Here is a 23637-nt window from a genome sequence, read left to right on the forward strand (position 1 = left end):
AATGTCAGATAAACAATTCATTATGGATTTTTCATTCAGTCTATGTGTGAACATGCGACCAGAGAAAACCAGCTATATCCATTCCCCAGTTTTTTGCTTTAAATGAGCATGCTCAGATTAGGCTATTGTTTAGTTGGGTTACAGAAGCATTTCATAAGAAGGGCTTCCCCATTTATCACTCAAAAAAAAATTGGAATTAAAAAAAAAAAAAAGTGAGGACAACGACCCTTCTGGAGTCTGAGTACATATGTTCAAAGTAACTGTGCTGCATAAGCCAACAGAAAATTGGCCCCCAAAATGACTTATAAAGGGATTTTGTAAGACATGAACAGAACAGCATGGGCTCTGGCTAGGCAAAGAATTCAGAGTTGTAATAGAAAACATTTATTTGGCTACAGCTAAACATCCCAACACATGTTAGCATTTGCTGCCAATATGCTTCCTAATTAAGAACAACATAAAATCATAGGAAATCCTGTATCCCTGTCTTCATGCACTTTCCTTGTATCTTCAGTGTCCTGGCTCTGTTTCTCAAGTATAGCCTGCACAAGAGAAAGGTTAATTCAAAAGTAATGTTTTGCCAGCCATTAACTGTGTTGTCATTAACAAGATTAATGTACATTCCACTATGCATCACCAAGTGCATTCCCCCTCCCGCCCCCACCCACCCTTAAACAACTGCTCCTATTAAAACCTAATGAGCACAGCACAATTTAAAGAATAGTACCATTTCTGTTGGGCAAAGTGTCGTCTGTAAACCATATAAAGCTGCAGGATTATTATGGATCTAATTGAAGGGCAGCTGAAAAAAAAATCTGTTCTCTCTTGGACTATGAAGTCCTGGCCATGTTTATATATTTTATCACAATGAACAGATTTCAAGACGAAGGACAGACTAGTATCTGTTTTATTTCCTAGCCCACTCTTCCTTCAATCTCTACTCTTTCTTCATCTGAAACCATTCAGAGGCTCCCACTGTGCACAGTCCCACACCCAAGTTACCTCCAACTCATCATCCAGTGATTACTGCACAGATAAACAGTTGACTGGATCCTTCTAAACAATCATGAGATACATTTTTTTATAAGCTGCTCTTAGAGGACCCTAATTCATCAGCATGGATGGAGTCTGGACTCTCTTGCCCAGCCAAATTCACTCTGTTTTTCCCAGCGGAAGCAGCAAACAAATTGCTGGGCAATTTTATGTTGTGCTCCTCCTTCTTTTTCATATTGAAGGGGCCACCAGTTTGGAGATCAAAAGATCAGCCATGAGACGCTTCCAGTTTTTCATCAAGTTCTTGAGAATTCTCAGAATTATTTATTTTATTTCCAGAAAATCCATACTCTCTGCCCTACTCTTTTCCTGCTTCGTCGCTTTACATTTCTATTCCCTCCACAACTTTTTATTTTTTTTTAAATCTATTTATTGTGTGTTTTTCTTGGCTCATTCTCACTTTCCATTTTTCATTATTAGTTCTTTATGATCTTCTGTTTCCTTTTTTTTTTTTTTCCTCTGTCATGGCTGCTCTCCCAGTTGTTCTCCTCTGGGGCCCTGAGTTTCCCTTAGCTAATGAAACTAGAGCTGCCTACCTCCCTTGCTTTTGCAATCCAGCTGTTTCCTTTTTAAAATATAAACTCATCTTTATTCAGTGAAGTTCCTGTGCAGGGTCTGATCCTTTAAGAGGAGATTGCATTTTGTGACAGCAAGTGGGAGGGAAAAAATAAATTTTGCTGGAGGAAAAGCCCTTTGGGTAGAAATCCAACCAGCTTGCTCTTGAAAGGCAGAGACTTCTCCAGTAAAACTGGGTCGTTATTTTACTTTGCACCTTTTGGCACCTTGACATTGCAAAAGTCTCCTCATCAGTCTCCCCTCCCTTTTCCTCCTAAAACCTCCCACCTTGAAAGCTTAACGTTTCCTGGCCGCTGTGAAAGTGTAGTCCAACTAACACCACAAACCTGGATTTTATATGATTAGTCAGTGAAAACTTGCCAACTTTTAGGTGCAGCCTGCCAAGTCAAGTCAATTTACTGTGCTGCTTTGACTGTGCAAGTAGGCCTTAATCCCCCTTTAATCTCCAGTGTACCCTTGACATCATGGAAATTACTTACGAAGCTAATGTCATCAGATGATCCATGTTAGCTATTTCAGTGAATGTTCTTCTGCACAATAGAGCAAGTTTACCTTGCAGGACACAGGCCCCAAAATATTTTCGCCTAATGAGCCCAGCAGATATCATCTTACAAATGGGGAATGAAAACTCCTTCTTCTGCACTGTAACTCCCCAAGCCTCACGTGACTTGGAATTTACATGCTAGCCAAGCATCAGGTCAGTGTATTTTATTTCATGTCTGATTGACTGGATAAAGAGATTTGCATAGTAGCCACAACAGCCATGAGTTATTAGGAAGCCAAGTTTCCCTTCTCAACTCCGCAAGGTCCCTCTTGCACCGAAAACAGTTGTCCAACATAAAAACCTCTATAAGAATCATTTTTGATAGTTTGTTCAGCCATCAAGAGCAGGAAGGAAATGGAAAAATCATGCCATGATGTGCATGTGGCAACCAAGGTGAAAATTAACATATCTAACAGCAAGGAGCTAACTCTGGTATTATTTTTTTATTTAATAATAAGGACTTCCATTCATATAGTCCCCTTTCTATCAGAATGACCCATAGTGCTTCCCACACCCAAAAAATTATGTGCAACCTACGTAAAAGTATTATTTCACCCATGACAGGAGCGTTACCAGTGCTGGAAGAGGGATGGGACACACGGCCATCTCCTGGGCAGCCTGTGCTAAGGCTAAGACCAGGCTTTAAGACAGGAAGTGAAAGGAATACTATATACCCTCGCATCTATAGGATGAGCTCATGATTTCGAGAGGAGCAAGGTCACTGGGGTCAGTTATCTCCTGTAAAAGAAGGAAAGCCTAGAGGGCTCATTTTAAAGGTCTGCAGAGGTGAAGCTTGCCCTTGTGTCAGGAGGGTAGTGCTCTGCATAGGCCGTATGTGATTAAGGACTGACTCATTAGTGTCTTAAAGGAAAGAGGAGCACTTATGAATGTTGCTTCCTGGATCAGTCAAGAGGCTTTTAGGAGTGCCTCATGCCAGCACCGTCCTACCTCTCCCTCATTTAGGTTTGACATTGCCCTTTGGAAGCCAAGGAGATGTCTAACATTCATTTGCATGGGAACAGGACCGGATAATTCACTTGTGATACAAGATGAGAAAATAACCCACAGCAGAACCTCTGTGACCAGCAGGACCCTGAGGAATAAAAAAAAAAATCATATACATCTATAAAAAAGAAGGTGTAAAAGATTGCACTTGCTCTGCATCTGTCTGCAAAGCTCCTTCTTGGCTTGAAAGATGCAAAACTGGATTTGCAGGGCCAGTATTTACATATGCTCTTGGTCCATTCAAGAATAAAACACCAACTTTTCTTCAACATGTGTGTCCAGTCAACTAAAACTTTGTTCACTGTGAGAGGAGATCTCTTCCTCAGACGTGTGACCCCTGGGACAGCAAACAGCAGCTCCGTGTCAAAGGACATTACAACGGTTGAAGAAGAGAGTAAGATACAAATCCAGATTCAAAGCTTACATGGTGAATAGATGTCTCCATCAATGGTGCTAATCTGAGTCAGCTTGTGAGAGAAAGGGGAAATAAAAATTAACCTGGGCAACAAAAACTAAGAGGAGGTTTAATTAGGATGGTAAAGTGCAGCCACCCTGTTTGAGATTTCACTAATATACTGAGCTCGCAGCCTCCCAGGCACTCACAGCAATTTTTAACTAACAGATGCAGTCAAGCTTTCCGTTTTATATTGCCATCATAACTCATGATACACAATCTTGGGCTGTTTTCAGAAGGTCCGTAGAACGAGGCCAGCTCGCGATTTCATACCGGGGGCTGCGGCGCTGCTCCGCTGCCAGCACCTGTGCCCGACATCTGATCTTAGGGCTGGAGCACATCCTCTCCCCCCTCTTCCCTCTGTGGGACTGGCTATGCCAAGCCAGCTAAGAAGCATTCCAGCAGATTATGAAGTACAACTATCTTGGCCCTCGCTGCTCAGAAGAAACTGGACCTAGCAGGAATTTCGCACGCCATTCCCGTGGATCTAAAGCGAGCTATATGGGTAGGCCTGTAAGGCAGTTTCTGCCCATGTGCTCATCTGTGACCATGAGACACGCAGATCCCGAAATGCTATGATTAGGTCAAGGATAATGGCAGGGACAACTGCTGCGTTGAAACATGGGATCAATGAAATGAACGCATTCTTAGAAAAGGTGGCAAAGACGTAAATGGGAGCCACTGATGCTTCCAGAGAATGACTTGGATTACTGAATCCATACGAGGAAGGGTGTATCAAACATGAGGGAGAGAGGTAATGGGAAAACACATCATCTCTGGTACTACCTCAGGAATATTAAGGCCACGTAAACAAAGGCCATTATCTCTGAGCCAGGCATTTGGATAGAGGGAAGTGTGAGCCTAACTCTAAGCTTCCACAACTCTAATCCTCCTGGGACAGTGACAGGAACGAAGCAGTCTGTTCAGAAATCCCTCAACACTGTCGTTCTTTTTATAGATCCCAAAGCAATGGAATGAAGAATGGAAAAGTGCTTTGGTGTCACAAAGTGCACAGGAGGGGTCACAGCAGATCAGATGATTGAAAAGAAAAATAAGAAATTCGTCTTCTCCTGAACTGTAAAAAAGTGTGGGGGGGAAAGAAAGTTCACCTCTCTCTCCCAACCTAATGATCCAAAAGGGCTTCCCTTTAGTCAGAGCTTCTCTCCAGAATGTTCGAGTCCCCACAAAAAATCCTGCAGCTGTTTTAAAGGGTATCAGTGAACATTTCCCACCAGTTTTGGGGGTCAGTGCTCTGACTCCTGTATGTCAGGCAGGTGTGCTAAATGGGGCTAAGGCCGGTCCCACAAGAGGTATCCAGGCTTCTCACTCCTATTGAAGTGCCTAAATATCTTTGTGGTTATGGCCTTTAATCTTTGCATGAGCTGCAATCCCAGCAGAGAAATCTGAGTCCTCTAGATGAAATCTTCACTTCTGCCTGATCCAGGGTAATTCCAAGGATTACTGCTCAGAATATTGGGAGAATCGACTGTCATGCTGTTTCCATGCAGACAGCACTTTAAAATACTCAGCTAAGACTAGATGCACACGGGGCTCCAGTGTCAAGCTGAAGGATAGGAACTGAAGTGAAATCCTATTAACCAAGGGCATTACAGTCATTAAGTGAAGCACTGAATGCAATTTTGTGTTGAGGAACAAGGGGAAGGAGATAAAAAAGGAAAGTACATCTCATGAGGGAAGGGAATTCCCTGTCCTCTCAGAGGTAAACTTTGGGCTTCAGTGACATCTAGAAGTTTCAGAAGCAAGATGTACAAGAACTGACAGGTTATTTTTTTTTAATCTCTTTTTTTTAGTCCAAGACTTCATGCTTGGACTTGTAGCAAGCCTGATACTTTATGCTCCCTTGTGCCATTTAATGCTAGGGGAACTGATAGGCTTTATAGTCCTGCAAATAGAGAGCATTCCACCTGCATCCGCCAAGGCATTTAAAGATTCTATTAATCTGATGTCTTAATTGTTTTTGAGATTAGGAAACAGCAGGGCCTTTGTTCCTGCAGCCTGGGTGCTCTCCTGGAGAAGTGGAGGAGGTTGTTTGGTTTTTGTATATTGAGGTTGTTGATAGGACAGGGAAAGGAACATGACTCAGTGCAGGTGATTCATAAGGGTCAGTGACTACAAGCCAGTTTCTTTGAAATCTCATGACATTTCACAAATCAGGAATAAAATTGTTCTACTGGGTTGTCCCTGCACGGTAGCTCTGTGGCCACAGAGCTCCTGTTCCACCCATGTACTGCTGTTGTCTGCCAAAAGTACAAATTATGTTTGCTCACATTTCAGGGCTGTTAAATTAGGAGCAAAGGACTTTTCCTCTTGGATTTTATGCCAAGTGAAGTAGGAGATTCAGACTGATTGTGGCTCTTTCCCAATATCAAGACGGGGTCAGAGTGGGATGAGAATGAGATTACTAGAGGGAACAAAAACAGAGAGGGATCAAAAAGAGAGAAAGAAATATTGTTGGGAGGAAAATGGAAGCAAAAGTGGGAAAAATCAGGCTACTAAGTCTCTACCAAAAGTCTCCACTGGGCTGCTGATGCAAGACTAGACATTATTGAATAGGATAGTCCATAGGAACTGGGGAAACAGTGTCCCTACTATTCACCATAAATGTACAGAAGCAAGAAACAGCAAAAAGGACATGGCAAACGTGTTGCACAACCTGGGCAATGCCCTGCTCAAACCAGAAGAGAACATGGTGGAGATAAGGAACTATAAAGGGAAGCAATAATAAGACTTAAGCATCTGGAAAGCGTTTCATGGAGAGGTATCCAACAGCAAAGCTTGGGTGAACCAGCAGTGATTTGGCCTTAGGTCTGAGGGGGTAGAGATGGATCATAGTGAAGAAACAGACTTACCACATACCATCTGGAAAAATCAAATAGTACAGCTAAGATCAGATCTGGACATCTAATTGTAAATATATCTTTGAGCTCCAGGATAGTCCCTCCTTTTTCCATTTTTGTCTTCTTTTTCACACCCAGGATAGTCCAAGCTAACAACATTTGGAGTGTCCCTTAACATGTATGCATGACCACCTGCAGGGTTTTGTTGCCAGAAATGCCTCTCAGCCACTACCCAGTTTTACAGTAGAGCAGACACTTTATGGAGTGGCACAGCCAACTCACCCTGTTGACTTTCTGGTAGCAATAGATTTTTTTTCCTTCGCTTGAGACGCCCATGAGCTTATTTACAGAGTCAATTAACAAAAGATAACCTCCCACTGTGCAATCATCAATAAATCAATTGTGTTAATACTATCTTGGAATGTCCTCCACTATTTACTCTCATATTGTTGACTGTCGGCACTTAAGAAAGGCAGCACCTTCAAGTTTCGTTTGATTATGGGTAAATGGATTTTGTAGTAGCCATTAATAAACACAAATTGTTTTGGAAAATATTTAAGTTTGTCAAATTTAACCACTTTCAGAGCATTGAAAACTACCCCTTACTGAACATGTTTGAGAATTGCTTCAAGAGACACAGTCCCACACTCTAAGATAATACTATTGTACCTATGTATTTTGTTGGCTTACCATTCTTACAGCTCTTTACAACAGTGAAGTGTGATTATGGACATAAACATATAAGTTAAGATTTAATTAAGCTCAGTAAAGTGCTTTTCTGTCATTTGGCAGATTCCTATCCCAAATAGGTTTACTTATCCATAGGTGACATGTTGCTGCATTTACTCCCAGTGAGTAGCACTTTACTCCACGAGCAGTCCCACTGATTTCAGCTCTACAAGGATGTATGATGCCACATCCATTAATGTTCATCAGCACAGAAGGGTCCGTTAGTCACGCTGAATTGTGCCTGCTTCCACAGCAGGATGATTTATATCTACGGGGCTGCTCAGCGTGAGCAAGGACAGTGGAATGTTTCCCTAAATAGACAATATATAGGCACAGGAATGGGGCAGGGTCATGTTAAGGAAATCCGATGCCCTCAGCTCATTCTGCAAGAACCTCCACCCAAAGCTTCAGCAAGAACGTGCTCCTCTCAGGACAGGATACGACTAATGGCAAAGGGGCAGTTTAGATTTTCTTGCAGGCTGTTTGCTCTATCAGGCAGACAACATAACCTGGGTTTTGGTAGGCATGTATTTCAGATTTTTCTTTGCACCCTTGACATAGTAAGAAAGATTTTTTTTTTCCCACAGAAAGGCTCCAAGACAGCCTTAAGAACTTCTACTTTTTCAAGGACTAAAATGCAATCTGGAAAGTTGCTTTAAAAAAAAAAGAGAATGAACATAGCTAGAGTAATTCTATGCCATGTTACCTTTGAGGTAAGAAATCAATTATTTTACTTATCCTCCTATTGCTTCAGAAGTCAGTAGCCTTGGCAGTAAATTGAATATTATGCTGCTGCAGACAGCATCTTCCTTGTCAAGCATCTAGCTCCATTCTTCTCTTGATGATGATTGGTGACTTTAAAACTCACATGACTTCTAGATAATAAATGAAAACTGTCATTGTTCTGAGGCTGCTGGGAATCATTTTTTTCCCCTTTCCTCTGCTTTGACCTCATTGTGATGTATTGTCTACTTCATGGTGTTTGGAAAAGTAAGGGAAATACTAGGCAAGGACTTTTAAAGAAAAAACAGACCTCTAATTAGATCCCTCCAACAGACCCTGCAATGACCCTGTTTAGACAGACATTAATGGATGGGCCCAACTTCCATGACTGTAGTGCTGTCCTGGTCAAAACAGCCCAGATAGAGGCTTTTTGCTGGTGCCCAAGCTGCTGCCAGTCTCATCTTCATCTTCGCTGTGGGTTGCATGTCCCTGAAATTCCCATTGCAAGGGTGCTGGCCTCTGTGTGAATGCACACCCAGCAGGGTCAGGTCACTGGACAATCTGCAAACCAGCCTTACTGAGTGTAGAAAAGACAGGAGATCTCAGTCAGGTCAACCTGGCCAGATACTGGGTGTAAATATGAATTAAATTGCAAGAGTATGTAACTAAGGCCAGAACTGCCTTTTATCAGCAGCCTATGACCAGACTGACCCTGTAATTATCTGCACACCTCTGCAGCTCAAACATTTGACATTCATCCATGCCTTTTTCGATCGAAAAAAATTTTGTTTAAGTAGTTTAGTTCAGAGAATACCTTTGGCTCAAACCCCACACCAGACAGTTGCAGAACTTCAGGAGATTTCATTTCTTGTAACTCAGCATAGCTTCAAAACCCAAACTATGTTTCACTGTTCATATGCATTTTGAATTGCTCATCTGGGTCATAAATCAGAATTAGGTTTCTGGGAGAAAGAAAATATTTTGTGCTTTTGGAGGCCTGGAGTGGAGCTGGAACTGAACCAGCTGACCATGGGGAGGCACAAGCAGAACTTGGCAGAGGACTGAGAACTTGATGACAGAGCATTCTCTTTGAAGAAAGAGTCTGTGAGAGAAAGGAACCACAGAGATGGATGAAACATATATTGTGTGGGGAAAAAAAGTTTAGTCATCCTGCAATTCAGCCATCATCATGTGCAGGTAAAAATACAATCATACCATGCACCATCTTTGGTCAACCTCTTAAACAAAGAAAATCATACACACCAAATATGGTGCCTACCTCTGCTTCTATGGCTACATATTGAGAGCTGTGAGGACGTACTGGCTTAGGGAGACACAAAGTCTGGAAAAATAAATTAGAGAAGGGTGTTCCCTGATGGATCATATCTTTCAGCACAAGTGAAAATGGCTTGGATATGTATTGTTCTTAGTTCCATAATAACTACATTTGACTCTCTGTAGTAATTCATTGTGAAACAAAAATATGAAGAGGAATGAAAGGAAGAATAAGGCCTGATGAAAAATAAGGGAATATGATGCAGATAAAATGTTTATTTTAAATATGGGAATTAAGTGATATAAAAGGACATGTAAAATGTCTGTAAATGACCATCATTTAACATTTGGAAACCCTAAGCCAGTGCTCACAGATGACACTGACAGCTGCTAATTTTCCTTGGTGGGTAAATCAATCCCCAGGTTTTTGAAAGTCTGAGGTAGCACTGCCCACACATGAGGAAATCACTGCAGCAGTAACATCTACTTTATATCATTGGGAAGTGCTTCTGAACATGTATCTCCTCTGCTGAAGTCCTTATGGTATCAAGCACTCTTCTGGCTCTACAAAAATAAATAACAAAATAGTGCTGCAGTATGGATTTATGCTCCTGCCTTCTGAGGTCACACAAAAATAAAGCAGGAAAGTAATAATAATAATAAGAAATTATTCTTGTGCTTTCATATATACACACACTTCTATGTATATAACAAAATCATGCCCTAACCACTCACCTTGTCAGCATGTAGGCATTTAAAATATCTCCCACCTGCAATGCACAGAACTCATGGCTGAATAACCTGCTCTCACACTGAACCGGATGGAGAACCGAACGATGCATTATAAATAAAAATAGCAATCGGTTCTTAATCTCTTCCTATTATCTCTAGATCTGGAGCCAGTGTTTCAGAAGATGATGGGTTGTATGAGATAACCCCTGCCTCCTTTACTCACTCACCCAGGTGATCCCCATCCACTTGGGTACGAAATAACTAATGCAAGCAGAATCCGTATTTAAATAATTGTGGCATAATAGAGGGAGTAAAGGCTAAGAAGGAGCTGTTCTGGTCCATTGGGTAAATATTATGATCTTTATAGTGGAAAATAAATGCCCAGCTATCTATGAAACCAATAGAGCTGTTCCAGTCTATCAAATTATAACCCATGTTTTTAAAAAACAATTTTAAATGGAGTTGCTCTGATCTATAGAGCACATTACATAGTTTGGAAAGACTGTGAATACATATTTATCTGGAAAATATAAACAGCTCCCTATAAATAATAAGCATCTTGGTGGGAGGTGGGAGAGGGAAGCCCTGATTAAATATGTCATTGCGTTGCACGTAAAAGCAGATGAATGGAGAACACCACTTCCCACAGGAGCATTACATTGGATCCTTGTCCTGTGCCTCACAAGCTAAAATGGGTCAAGTTAGGTCAGTCTGGGCTGAGGCACCTCCAAGGAAGCCCTAGTTACCGCAAGGAACGGTGCTGACAATCCTGGTTTGTGCGCTGTCCTCTGAGTCAGCACTGGATTCATTTTCCAGCTTGGTGCTGAGGTGTGCTGAGTTGTTGTCTTTCAGTGGCATCTAAAAGAAAGCCTCCCCTCCACAACTGCAGCTCATTAAAGTCCCCGCGCCGCGCTCTGCGAGGCTGGGGTGCCGAGCCAATGTTCTGAAGAGGTTCCAGCAGAAATAATTAAATTCTCTCCCAGGTCTCCCCGCAGTTCCAATAGGATGTGGATTGCTTCCTCGGCTTCTACCCTGGTGTGTGGTGTCACTATACACCATTAGACAGCTGTTGTGCCTGAACCTTGGGATAACTCCCCACCAGCCCTGGGTGACGCTAATTCAGTATAACACTTATCCAACTCACAAGGCTTTCGGTGACTTAATTAAGGTGCTGGTGGAAAACGCTCTGGAGAAAGTGTAGCATAGTATTGTTTTTCCCTTTTTTAGCTCTGTATTTACATGCTTAACGAATAAACCATGGGATTATCACAACAAAAAGCAGTAACACAGCGTGGATTAATGGCTGCAGCTCCACTTGTCCATATCTCTAGGCTTAAGATGGATTTGACCAAGTCTTGCCCCTCAGTCTTTCAAGCTAATAATGCACATTTTAAAGAATATTTTTCTTTGTTTCCATAGTGCTGTAACTTCAGGTCAAAATGTCAGAAGAGCTTGATATTCTTGCCTTTCTTCAGGTTTTGTCATACCGTTATTTAAACATAGGTTTTTGGATTTAATTTGACAATCTTTATGTAGTTTCTGGCATGGTAATTGAGTCTACTTGTCTTTTTCAGGACACCAGAAGATCTAACTAAGTCAGAATGTCTCAGTTACAGTCCAGATTTCTATTTATTACCTACCTCACCGAGAAAGACAAGGTGAGTTATCATTCAGCACAGAAAACCTGAAAGGCATTTATATGCTTGAAGTACTGTATAACCATCCTGTACAGAAGCACAGTGCTTAAGTAAATGTGTTACAGCCCAGACAAATCCCTTTGAGACAATACTATTGAGCCCAAATTCTCTCTGTAACTGAGGGTACAAATCTAGAAAGCTTACCTCCCACCCAGGACCGAAACAAACCCTTTCAGAGATTATTGATACAATGGCTTCTGACAGATTGCTCTTCAGCCTCACAACTTACATGCTGCACGATAAATTCAACATAAAGTGACAGTCACAGCAAGTGTTCAAGGCTGTAACTAAAATAAAAATAAAAAAAAAAAAAAGAAACCTAATTTTTACTGAAGTTAGAACTGCAATGAATGAGAAAATGTGAACATATACCTATATATATATAAAAGCTGCAATCTCTGTAAATGCCATCACCATTACTTGTGGTTGGGATGATGCTAATATTTGGAAATATTTCAATAGGAAGCCGATTTTTAACCTGCAAATTGTAATCACAGAGACAATATTTCAAGGCTTTTGTGAGAAAAGGGTGTTAGTGGACCAAGGAAAAAGAAACCTGCCTGTTCCACTTATCTCCATGGCAGATTGTATGAGGCCATCCTACGCATCAATTTGGGTGGGAAGTGCCCTCATATTCTTTTTCATCCTGGGCTACTGCTTGTCTTTTTAAATTAAACACATTTAGTGAGCAACAGTATACATAGAGTTTGTTATCATGGGAAAAAATTAGTGTCACCACTTTCAGGTTTAATGCAATTGTGTCCCCACTGTGGCCTTTAGCTCTTAGCAGAACACATGGAAGAGATATTTTACTTGTGTTCATGTCAATACTGAAATCCTGGGGAAAAAAATAATGAAGATTTACTTACAGTAATTCTTTTTGAAAAGCATTATATTATGCTTGCATGCTGTACCTATGCTTTTTCCTGTTGTTATGTATTTTAAAACAAAACCATAAGCAGAGAATATCAGTAATTTCTTTTTTCTTTTACTTTCACTGTGCCTTTTGACTGAAACTGCCTTATACAAATGTCTGTGAATTGTGAGTGGTGTTTAACTTTTGTTTTTCACTTCAAAAAAATTTTAGGTAGATAAGCTACGAAGAGTATTTTTTAGGTTATTAAAAAATGTTGACATTTACTGGCTAAGTGCCTGGCATGTAGTTGCAAAGGTCATCAATGAGTAAACAGACATTAATGGTTAGCTGGATAACTGGTACATAAACAGGTCATATTAATAATTAACAGAGAGGAAAACTGGCATTTTATAGCAAGCTTAGGAAAATAGCTAATAGAAATAACTTTGGAAAGGGCAAGGACCAGTATTTTAAAAGCATCTAAAAGTTAAACTTAGAGGAGCTTGAATTTTGAGGCATTCATTTCTCATTTTTTCTTCTCTCTCTCAACTTATGTACAAACTATTTTTTAATTCATGGAGAGCAAATTTATTTGAATCACTGAAAAAGATATAGCACAGCTGTTCATTCTGCAATTGATTCTCAGACCGACACTGTCCTGTTGACAACCCTGTAGAATATGAAATATTTAAAGAATTGGTTTCATCCTCAAATACATGGCTCGTCCCTTTGTTCATTATCGAAAGACATTAAAATACATGAATATTTGGCTTTAATATTCCATCAGCAATCACTAGAGCTGCTTATTGATTCTAAGCAAAATATACTTTAAATTGCCAAAGGTAAAAGTTTTGCCAAGATTTTTTTCCTAAATTAAGAATCCTCAGCATTTCTCTCCTACATCCTAAAAATAGAGATTTTTTTTTTTCTCAATTTCTTTTGGTTTGTCAGCTCAACAGCAGCTTCCCTGTGCAGCCCTCTCTGTTTATCCCAGACCAATACCAAAATTACCATGAAGCCAGGCCTTGCTTTTAGGTCCACAATTAGTCCTAGTTAACTTGGCTGTAAACAGGTCCCTGGTTGTTCAGGCTGGGAAATAAAGGCAGCCAGATCTGAGACTAATTGCATCTCTCCTGTCATGTTTTCATCATGCACACTTCAGTGGACACAAATCAATTTGCTTCTTACTTTTAATTATTATTTTAACTTAAAATTATTCAAAGCATATAGAGCTGTATGTTAGAAAATAGTGGAATTTCCAGTTCTTCAACAATAATCGTCATGGTACTCACACTATGAAGAACTGCAGAAAAATATTTCTATGGATAAATATTACACTTCTCTAAGTTTTCTTAATGATATGCAGAAGTCACCATCTCTGTGTGCCAGCATACAAATGTTACAAATGCAAAAGTATTTATGTGTTCATACAGTTTATAGGCAGTCTCAGTTTTACAGTGCAACTCAGCCTAATAACTTGGCTGAAGAACTGAGAATTAACAACTTTTCTATCATCTCATCAACATATGACCATTTTATTTTGTGGTTCCTGTTCCCTGTTCCTCAAATGAAATATACTTCATTATTCTGAAATCTAGTTAATGATAGTGAGTTATTAACTAATACCTGTTTTATTTACCACCATAAAAATATTTCTTGTTACAGTGGAATAAGAGGAGACAAGCTGTAGATACATCCTTTTCCTTGATGTTTTTAGGATTCAGACAACTATATGGCATCCTGTTTGGTATCATAGAACCATAGATTGCTTTGGGTTGGAAGGGATCTTAAAGATTATCTGGTTCCAACTCCCTGCCATGAGCCAGGATACCTTCCACTAGACCAAGTTGCTCCAAGCCCCATCCAACCTGGCCTTGAACATTTCCAGGGATGGGTTGTTTACAGTTTCTCTGGGCAATCTGTGTCAGGGCCTCACCACTCTCATAGTGAAGAATTTCTTCCTAATATCTAATCTAAGCCTGCTCTGTTCGAGTTTAAAGCCATTCCCCTTCATCCTATCACTGCATGCCCTTGTATGACCTGATGTTCAACCCCACCTAAAGCACTTCACTCCCTCCCTCTGCTCATCCCATGAACTCCAGTTCTGTCCAAAGACCAGCACATGCAAAACTGGTACTAAAGGCCTCTAGATTTGATCTAGATTTGAAAATGCATGATCACACAGTAGAAATCTCTGTGAAGGATGAAAAGCTCTCCATTTGGAGTGGGTGTCTGATTTGTTAACTGTTTTTGTGGCTCAGAAGACTCATGATCACGAAAGGTCAATAGTTATTGACGTTCATTGCAACAAAAGTCTGTTTAATGTTTTTTAAATAGGCCATCTTCTATTTATCCAAATTCCTTATTCAATACAGCTAAGTTTCTGAAGACACCTAACGGCTACAATTTATTATACAGCCTATTAATATTCCTGGACAGCTGTATTTCTCCACCTTGCTCTTCCTTAACATTTTTCTCATAAATTTACTAGGGAAAAAAAAAATCTATCTTTAATTAACTATGCCATTCTTTAATCCTTTTAATGCCACTAAAATATATACTGAAGAACTTTACAGTCTGAGTCAAAAGGGCATTTTGGCAAAAGAACATTGCAGCTGCGTTGCCCGAAACATCTTAGAAGACAGTGTCCACAGGGAGCAGGAGAGCTCGGTAAAATACTGACAGATGTAAATAACAGTGTCACATTTTGGGATGAAAACCAGCTCATGGCTGTGCTCATTAAGAGCAATTTCTGTGTCTCTGCAAGGCTCCACGGAAATGGGGAGGTCTGTACCCCAGGCAGCAGATACTGCAGCAGCAGAGAAAGGAGACTTGCTTTGCACCGCTAATCCAGTTAATCCCGGTGATTTCAGGGCTCCTTCTACAGCAATGCGGGGAGAGATGTGGCTGGGAGGAAGGGATGAGCCTGACAGAGATAGTGGGCAAGGGCAAAGCAGCAGATTTCCCCCTGGTCCTCCAGTTTGTCCAAGGGAGAGTGGCCTAGCTGGGGCGTATCCAGCCATCAGGCCACAACAGTTAATGCGAAGCGACGCTTTTGTCCCCTGAAAATTTTACTGCTCAGCAGAAATAACGAAGCTGTGCATGGTGGACACAGTTTCCCCCCAAGGCCTTAATTTGGCACTCCTTCTTGTGCTAAACCCACCCAGGAGATTCAAAATAGAGGTTCTCCAGAGGATGGGAGGAAGGAGCACACGTATAGGTTCAGTTCCACCATCCAAGCTTCAGCCTTCGGTCCCTGTCAGCAGGGCAGGAAACTGCAGCACAGGCTAGAAATGAATGCAGAAAAATGTGTTTGGGATTTCAAGGGGAAAAAAAATAAATAAATAAAATGGAAAAAAAAATAAACTGAGATATAAAAATGTGAAAGCCATTAAAAAACATGGTTTAAACTTAAGAATAAATGCAATGGCATAGTCACATTCTTTAAAAGCTTTGCTCCGCTCGGAATGGCTTTGTTATTAGTGATTCTTAATGCATGAGATAGTGGTTTGGAATAAATCTTTAAGTAATTCAAAACAAGGACTCTTCAGTAAATAGTTGAAATTAAAGGGGGAGTTAGAGTCATCTGGTTTCCATTAGGATGATAAAATAGTTCACTTGAAACCTTTTACAAGATGCTTTGTTACTGGGAGGTGTCTGTGCATCTCACTCCATCACTAGCCATTTGACACAACATAAAAGGCTTCAAAAGCCATGCTAGGCTTCTTAATCAAAAACTAATTGTAATAGATATTGGGGAGTGTTAACACTGTGACCGCTAGGTTGTATCTTCAGTATATAAGCAGGAGTGAACATTAAACACAACCCTGAGTTGATAGGGCTTATCAGAATTTCAGAGTTAAGTGCTAAGTACTGCAGCCCGGTATCTGCGCGCCGTTGCTTTGTACCACTTTTGGAGTTAATTGCGCTGTAGGACTTCATCTTCCCAGCAAAATTTATAGCATGGGCAGAGAAATTGGAAGCCCACTGAAGGAACTGCTGCAGTTTACAGGAGTTCTGTGAAACCACAGGGGAAAAAACCATGGTTTTCTACTTCAGCGTCTAATGGGGGTTCCCTCTGCTGCCCCTCCCCAGTTCACCCTGTAATAAAAATGAGTTGTTTCTCCCTCTTGAAGCTTTACTTGCTGCTAATGCTGTAGCAGAGGAATTGCAGCACCAGCTCCCCAAAACAATGCTGGCCCTAAAATTATCACTAAATTGTCATACGTGCATGCTTTACGTTCCCGTAAGCCTTATTATGATTGTTGACATGAATATTCACAGCACTCACAGAAACAGCTTTATTGATTTTACTGATACAGTGTGGGCTCAGAGTTACTGATTTTAACTTAATTCATGCATTTTTCCAGATAACAGATGACCTTAATATTTACACACAATTGCACCATAATAAACCCAAGCCAAATCCTCTCCTGTTACATGAACTGTTGAAAATAAGAGTTACATATTTTAAGGAAGGGGCTCAGAACCAGGCAGTTGTACAGTGAGGAAATCAGAGATATGGCAATTTACTCCAGCTGAGAATGTTGCCCACAGTGTAAAATTCCTTGTTCAGTGCAGTAAAGTGCATTAGAAAGACTGCTATGTTATTTCTCATGAGTTCATTATAACCTGTATGCTACCAAAATCTCCAGACAGCTGTGTTCCTTTTTACTCCAGTTTCAAACAATATAATTAAAAAAGCATTTGATGAAATGTAGACACTTTTACCATTTACACTGGAATGCTGGCACCATCCAAAATCAGCCAGTCTGTAAATACCAGATTAGGATCTGTGTAGCCAAGGTTTTTATTCTAGGAAAACATACTCAAAAGAAAGTCTCAACTTTTCTCGGTGAAGAATAAGCTTTATTTGTAAAACCCATAATTATCTCAAATGTTCCGAGAAGCTGAGAGAGCTGCAAATGGTAAAACAAAACATAAGGAAAACAGTTTTGGGCATTTAAGTGGAGGCAAATAAAGATGATGTACTTTTCCCCTATTAGTTTACTATATAAATGAGAGGACATTACAGAGTGAAATTTAATTAAAGTAATTGACCAAATTGCATTTTGTAGTAGTTATTGTCATTAGCAGCCCTGACTCCTCTGTCAAAAGGATTTGCTGAAGATTATTTCTAAGGGGTATTTATTATGAATATTAATCTCTCCAGTAAGTACCATCAACATATTAAAATTCACTTGAAGCATTTTATGGAAGACTGCAAACAGAAATGAGTGGTGAAAAACAAGGTGTCTAATCATGTTAGCTTGGTTCACACATGGTTAAACCAGAAGTAGAACAGGGAAAGGAAATGTAATAATATGTATATTGGTTATATTGTGATGAAAATGTACTTAAAGGGTACCTGATTTTCAAAGATGCTCAGGCTGCACTACCAGGAACACTGATGACTCTGCTGTTTAAGGTAGGGTTTTATATAGTCTTGTCTGGGTAAGTCTCATTCTCAGCCTATGTGTTAATTTCTGATTGATCTTTTTAGTGAATTTTTGCAGGAAATATATGTTTAAAGAAGGCTATAACTCCCATTGTTGCAGAGAACTTGGTTCACAGGTGCTACACACACTACTGATACCAACAACAATCAGCTTGGGTTTGGTGTTGGATACCCCAAATTGTATCTGCCAAGCCCCTCTCCTCAGCAGGGGGAAGGACACACTTTTTAATTACAGTGCATGCATGAAGGGCTGTACAGACCTTCATCACTGTCTCTTCCAGCAGCTAAGATGATGCATTTTCTTCTCTTCAATGCTGGTCTTCTTGTTGAGGAAAAGAGAAAAGTGAAGGGAAAATGAGGCAGTAGGGATTGGCACTGAAAGAAAAGCACAAAGAGGAAAAAACACTACGAAATCTTGACCTATTCTTTTCAGTTTTCCATGCTCTGGAGACAGTGTTTGAAGATGATGGCTACATGCTGGAGGAACAAAAGGCATTTATGAGACTGGCAGGGTTGCAAGTTGCAGATTGGGTCGGTCTCAGTCCTCCTCAGCCTCACCTCATCCTGCACCTCTTTGCTTTGAACCGCTTTTTTTCTTCCCTTTCAACAAGGCCATCTGCAACTTTCATACCACCTGTGTTTAAAATAAACACCTGACAGCAAATAAGCCCTGAGTATACACAAGCTGGGCATCCCAAGTTGTGTTGCAGCTCCAGACGTCCTTGTCCTTTTAACAAATGCTCAGATCCCTATCATCTTTGAGCTCTGCCTCTGTTTTGCCAGGAGGCATTCCTTTCTCTTCCTTACGAAACAGGCTGAACATTTTCCCTGTGTAAACATTGTTCCACATCTGTTCACGCTGAAGAACATCAGAGCACCATTTCCCAGAAACCATTCTGGCTATGTGTGGCCAAATGCACCGCACAGGAACCAGCTCGAGGTCAGGAATTTCCTCAAAGTTTGGGCTGGGAAGAGTCATTTCACCTCAGTGCCACAGTTCCTACAGTAACTTTTTGGTAGGTTTTATTCACCTATTAACACCAATCAGTCTGGCTGTGGCTGCACAATCCCTCTGCAGAGACCAGGTCTGTGGCAGCCACTGAACCACCGACCTGAAAGTAAAAACCCCAAACTAACTGTTCCTGAGCAGAGTAAAAAAGAGAAACCATTTCTATTGCTGAATATGAGAAAAATCCTTAAGGGAGTCCACTGATTACACTACTGAGATTTGTATGAACTAACTAGGGTAAATAATTAGTCTATATTTTAATTAATATATCAGTGCCTGCTAGCACAATATAGTTAAATTTGTGCCACTATTAGAGCTGAATGAAAGAAAATTGTCCTATTTGTGGTGAAATTATAATCATGACCTTTCCAAGAAAAAGAAAATCTAGAAAAATCCTGCAACACTTTTTTGTGTTGAAAGAAGTCAAGAGGTGCCTTTAGCTCACCAAGTGCCCATGTGCCTCTTCTCTAGGTAGTAAACCTGAATATGGCAAAAGTGTCTCTGGTGAACAGGGAAATGAGACACACACACACACACACACACATATATATATATGTGACACAGATCACAAAATGAGGGCTAAAAATACAGCTCAATTATTCAAAGTATATAATTTTTTTCAAGCTTGACCTTGTTATTACATTGAAGCACCTGTGTCACTTGAAAGGGGCCTTCCTGCACAAACAAGGAAAAAATACCTGCGCATCACAATACAGGCTGTCCCCAAAACTTTGTTCCCTGGATGACGTTGCGGTTTTGGTAAACAGAATACTCCCTCCCCATGGAGTGTTAGAATGGTTCTGCACGACCAGATATGATCAAGCCACAGAGTGGGTCTCTTTTCCTACCTCCACTATGAATGCAACTTTCTTCCTCACTGCCAGAGGAGGCAGCACCCTGCTGTCTTTCCATCAGGAGCAAGGATGGAGGGATAATAATTTGATAGGGCAAGGAATAATGGGTTTAAGCTGTAGGAGGATAGATTTAGGCTAGATATTAGGAAGAAATTCCTTACTGTGAGGGTGGTGAGGCCCTGGCACAGGTTGCCCAGAGAAGCTGCGGATGCCCCATTCCTGGAAGTGTTGAAGGGCAGGTTGGATGGAGCTCTGAGCAACCTGGACTAATGGGTGGTATCTCTGCCCATGGCAGGGAGGTTGGAATGAACCCACACCAGGGCTCCAAAGGCATCACAGACGTGCACCTATGGGGGAACCTGAGATAGGGAACTGTCTCCAGCAGCAAAGAGCTGTCTTTGCTGGAGGAGAGGTTCCTGAGCCTACACTTCCCAAGGTGGCAGCTGATCTCCAGCGTGAAACACGAGGGCTTGATTTTCAGAAGGTGGGAGTCTTAACACTTGCTGAAAATAAGACCCATTTAAGTTGTCACAACAGCAGTCACCTTGAAAGATTTAGGCCATGCTGTCTGGTTAGGTGGTCGTTCCCCCCTCACTGCCACATTTATCAACCCTCCCAGCAATTCCCTCCCCTTCAAAAGTCAGTTTGGTTTTGATCTCCTCATGAAAGTTAAGGTATCACATTGGTTAATATTATTGTTCCTCCAAACTTCTCCCACTTTTGGCCCACACAGGGCTGAGGATAACCCTTTCCCTACTGCCCCAGCATCACTTATCAAAATCACAGAGTGAGGGAGGCACGACACAATTCAGTTTTAACATTAATCTTCCCACTGGCTTCTCATTACTTTGCCAATAAGATGATCTTCCTCACACCACATTTCGATATATTTGACATCTGTCATAAAACTCAGGTCACACATATCTGTCTTCTGGTAAAATGAGTCATCCTACAGAGACCTATACTGTGCTGTTCAGGTCTTGCCAGAAATAATTATTGATATATTGTCAACACATCCAGCCTACGGCATTAACAGGAGTCATAAATTACCAGCCTTTTTTCTTCCCTTTACCTAGCAAGGAAATGAGGGGACATACAGCAGAAAAGCAGGTACATGGCATTTGGGTGATGGATCCAGCCACGGCCATTCACTGCTTTCTAGAAGCTTTGCACAATTTAAGTTTATTAAGGGAGTAACTAGTTTCTCAAATCATTCAAAACTAGTAATAATTTCCCCTTTTTTTTGGTCCCTTTTGGTACCTTACAGATCATGATCTCTCATGGAATCAACCAGCTAACTCCCCAAAACCTGTAGCTGGCAAACAGTTGCTATTTAGGGAAGAAAGGTTAGAGATAGAAGCTGTACTATCCTAAGTATAATGTCATTGACTTCATTGAAGGGAGAAGTTTAACTTGTTACTTTTTTGATTCATTATATATATGCAGTGCTCCCCAGTTAATTTGATTAACAACTTAGGCTATTATTGTGCTTTTTTTCTTTTAAAGTGTATAGCTAAAGGTGAAACAACAGAAATTTCAGCCAGAGATGTAGGAGAGGAGTATCCATTCCCACAAGCAGCATCTCCTGCAGAACAATCACTGGGTTTAAACACTGCTGCAGTTCCCTTATGGTGTTGCTAAAGTGAATTCCCACCTCCTTTCAGTTTAAGGTATCACAGGGACTCCTTGCTCCACTTTTTGGTGTCAGAGACAGAACATCTAGGTGGTTACAGCATCTTCTTGCTGGCCCAGAGAGAGGAGTGTAAGCTTTGCTTTAAAGCCATGACTGAGCTGTAGGTGGTAGCTGGGAAGTCAGTGATAGACATCACATGATGTTCTGCTCCATCAGCTGCAGAACAAGGCCATTAAGCTGCTGTGATTAAGGTATGCTGGTCTACAGCCAGGTAGGCTCTGACCTTGGCCTTTAACAGGTGAATACCATGGTTTGAAACACTCCTCCTTTACTCTCCAGAGTAGAGACTGTGATTGCCTTGTTAAAGACCAGAGAGAAGAAGGGACCACCTTGGGGAAGTCCTTTGTTTTGTACCAACAAACCTCTGAAAGCTGTATGATAGAGAGAACATGAAGTACTCCCCACAAAAAGGCTTTGGGATAGGATTTTGCCAAGGACATGGACAGGAGAGCGCAGACTCACCTGCACAGAGTGGATATGGTGTGGGACATTATTCTTTCTTGCACCATTCCAGCACAAATCCCAGTCCCCAGCCTCAGTGCCAAACCCTCAAGTCTTATTGTGCAACTTTTAACATCCCAGCTGGGATGACACGGGAGGGAGTTACCCATGGAAAGGAGCTCTGCACGTCACAGTAACGCTCCACAGGCCCAGCAGCAGCAAAAATGTCACCTCAGTATTTTACGTTTTTAGCCCTTCCATATATACAGGAGCACTGAGAGCACCTCACACTAATTAACAAGCTGCTCTGTATCTTTGTGTATTACCTTTCTTTTCCCCCTTTGATTCACATACAAATTATTTTTAGAAAAGGGAAAAAATTTCTTCTTTAAAAAAAAAAAAAAAGCAAAAGCAATGAGGTGAGGTCTGGGACTGCTCATCTGCTCTGTTCATCACCTCAGCAGGGTATTAGGTTTGTGAGAAGGTGGAGGAGGGAGATAACATGCAGGGTACCTTCAGTCCTGTCACCTCCCTCACCCCAAAGCCTCCCAGGTCCTCAGCAAGAGCCAGCTCCCTTTCTTCCTCCCCCTCAAAAAGCCCTGTGGTTTTGTTCACTAAATCCTGATATGTATCTCTGACCTGTGGCTCTGCCCACTTTCCATCATTTTTGTAAGGGATAGCTGTTATTCCAAGGCAGTTTGTTTTTATGGAGTACCTGTGGGTGGCACGCACCTGGTGGCACCTCCAGCCTGACACTGCAGGCACCATGGGATGGCACAGGCACATCAGATATTTGGTTCGAGTGTCGAGTTCTCGGGCAATTCTGGGCCAAGAAAAGTGACCTGCAGAGACCATTTTAAATCCTGCTAATTACAGTATCCCTGAATTTGCTCTAGTTTTTTTCCAGGTTGAATTTAGCAAAGACAGGAGCGCAGAAAGACACTCTTGCTTTTCTGCTTGGGCACTGAGCTCTGACACACTGGCGGATGTCATCTTTCATTATTAACTTTGGCAGCATTTAAATTAAGTAATATCTTGACAGGGGAAAGGAAGGGAATGAAGGGCCCTGGGAATATTTTTTTTTTCTCCTGTTTAATTGTACTGCATTTGATGTGTTCCAAAAAACACTAGAAGAGCTGCTCTTCAGAGACAAAAAAAAAAGTTTATAAACCCCCACCAGTTGAGGTAGTTTGGCAGCACATAGAAGGATGGAGAATTATCATCTGTCCAGGGAAATCCACCCCCCCACTCCTCCCAACCCTCTTTCAGCTGGTGCACGCAAGATGTTCCTGCTCACTTCATCTTCAAACATTTAAACACTTTGAGGACCACACACCTACAGTGCGTTATTTGCAGGGCTTTCTGAGCCGAAATCCAGCGTGTGTGTGTATCTGTGGGTGGGAATGGCTGGATAATGTTACCCTGATAGCTGATGATAATATTTCTACCAATTGTTAAGCTTCCTAAGTCTCCACTTTGCAAAGGGTTCAGCGGATCACTTTCTGAAAAACGCGGCTTTCCTTGCTTGGGGAAAAGGGACGAGTCAATAACGTGTTTGTGCAGATTATCTTGGAGACTCTGATTTGCTCCAGAGAAAAAAGTCTCCCTTACACAAATGCACCTTTCTAAACACTTCAGGGGTCACATGGTTCACTGCAGGATTGTGTCAGTGCAGCCATA

General features: G+C 41.2%; 1 long non-coding RNA gene across 1 annotated transcript; it reads right to left on the reverse strand.

Moving 5' to 3' along the window:
* Positions 1-475: 475 nt before the first annotated feature.
* LOC114054643 lies at positions 476-3995 on the reverse strand. Its single transcript, XR_003570532.1, has 3 exons — positions 3906-3995; positions 3603-3645; positions 476-542 (listed from the first exon to the last, which is right to left on the reverse strand). It is a non-coding gene; the product is annotated as an uncharacterized LOC114054643 (long non-coding RNA).
* Between the last annotated feature and the right edge of the window lie 19642 nt (positions 3996-23637).

The sequence above is a fragment of the Empidonax traillii genome, unplaced genomic scaffold (assembly GCF_003031625.1).
Source record: "Empidonax traillii isolate 1590-97213 ecotype Southwest subspecies unplaced genomic scaffold, ASM303162v1 scaffold36:size2505666, whole genome shotgun sequence".
Lineage (NCBI taxonomy): Eukaryota > Metazoa > Chordata > Aves > Passeriformes > Tyrannidae > Empidonax > Empidonax traillii.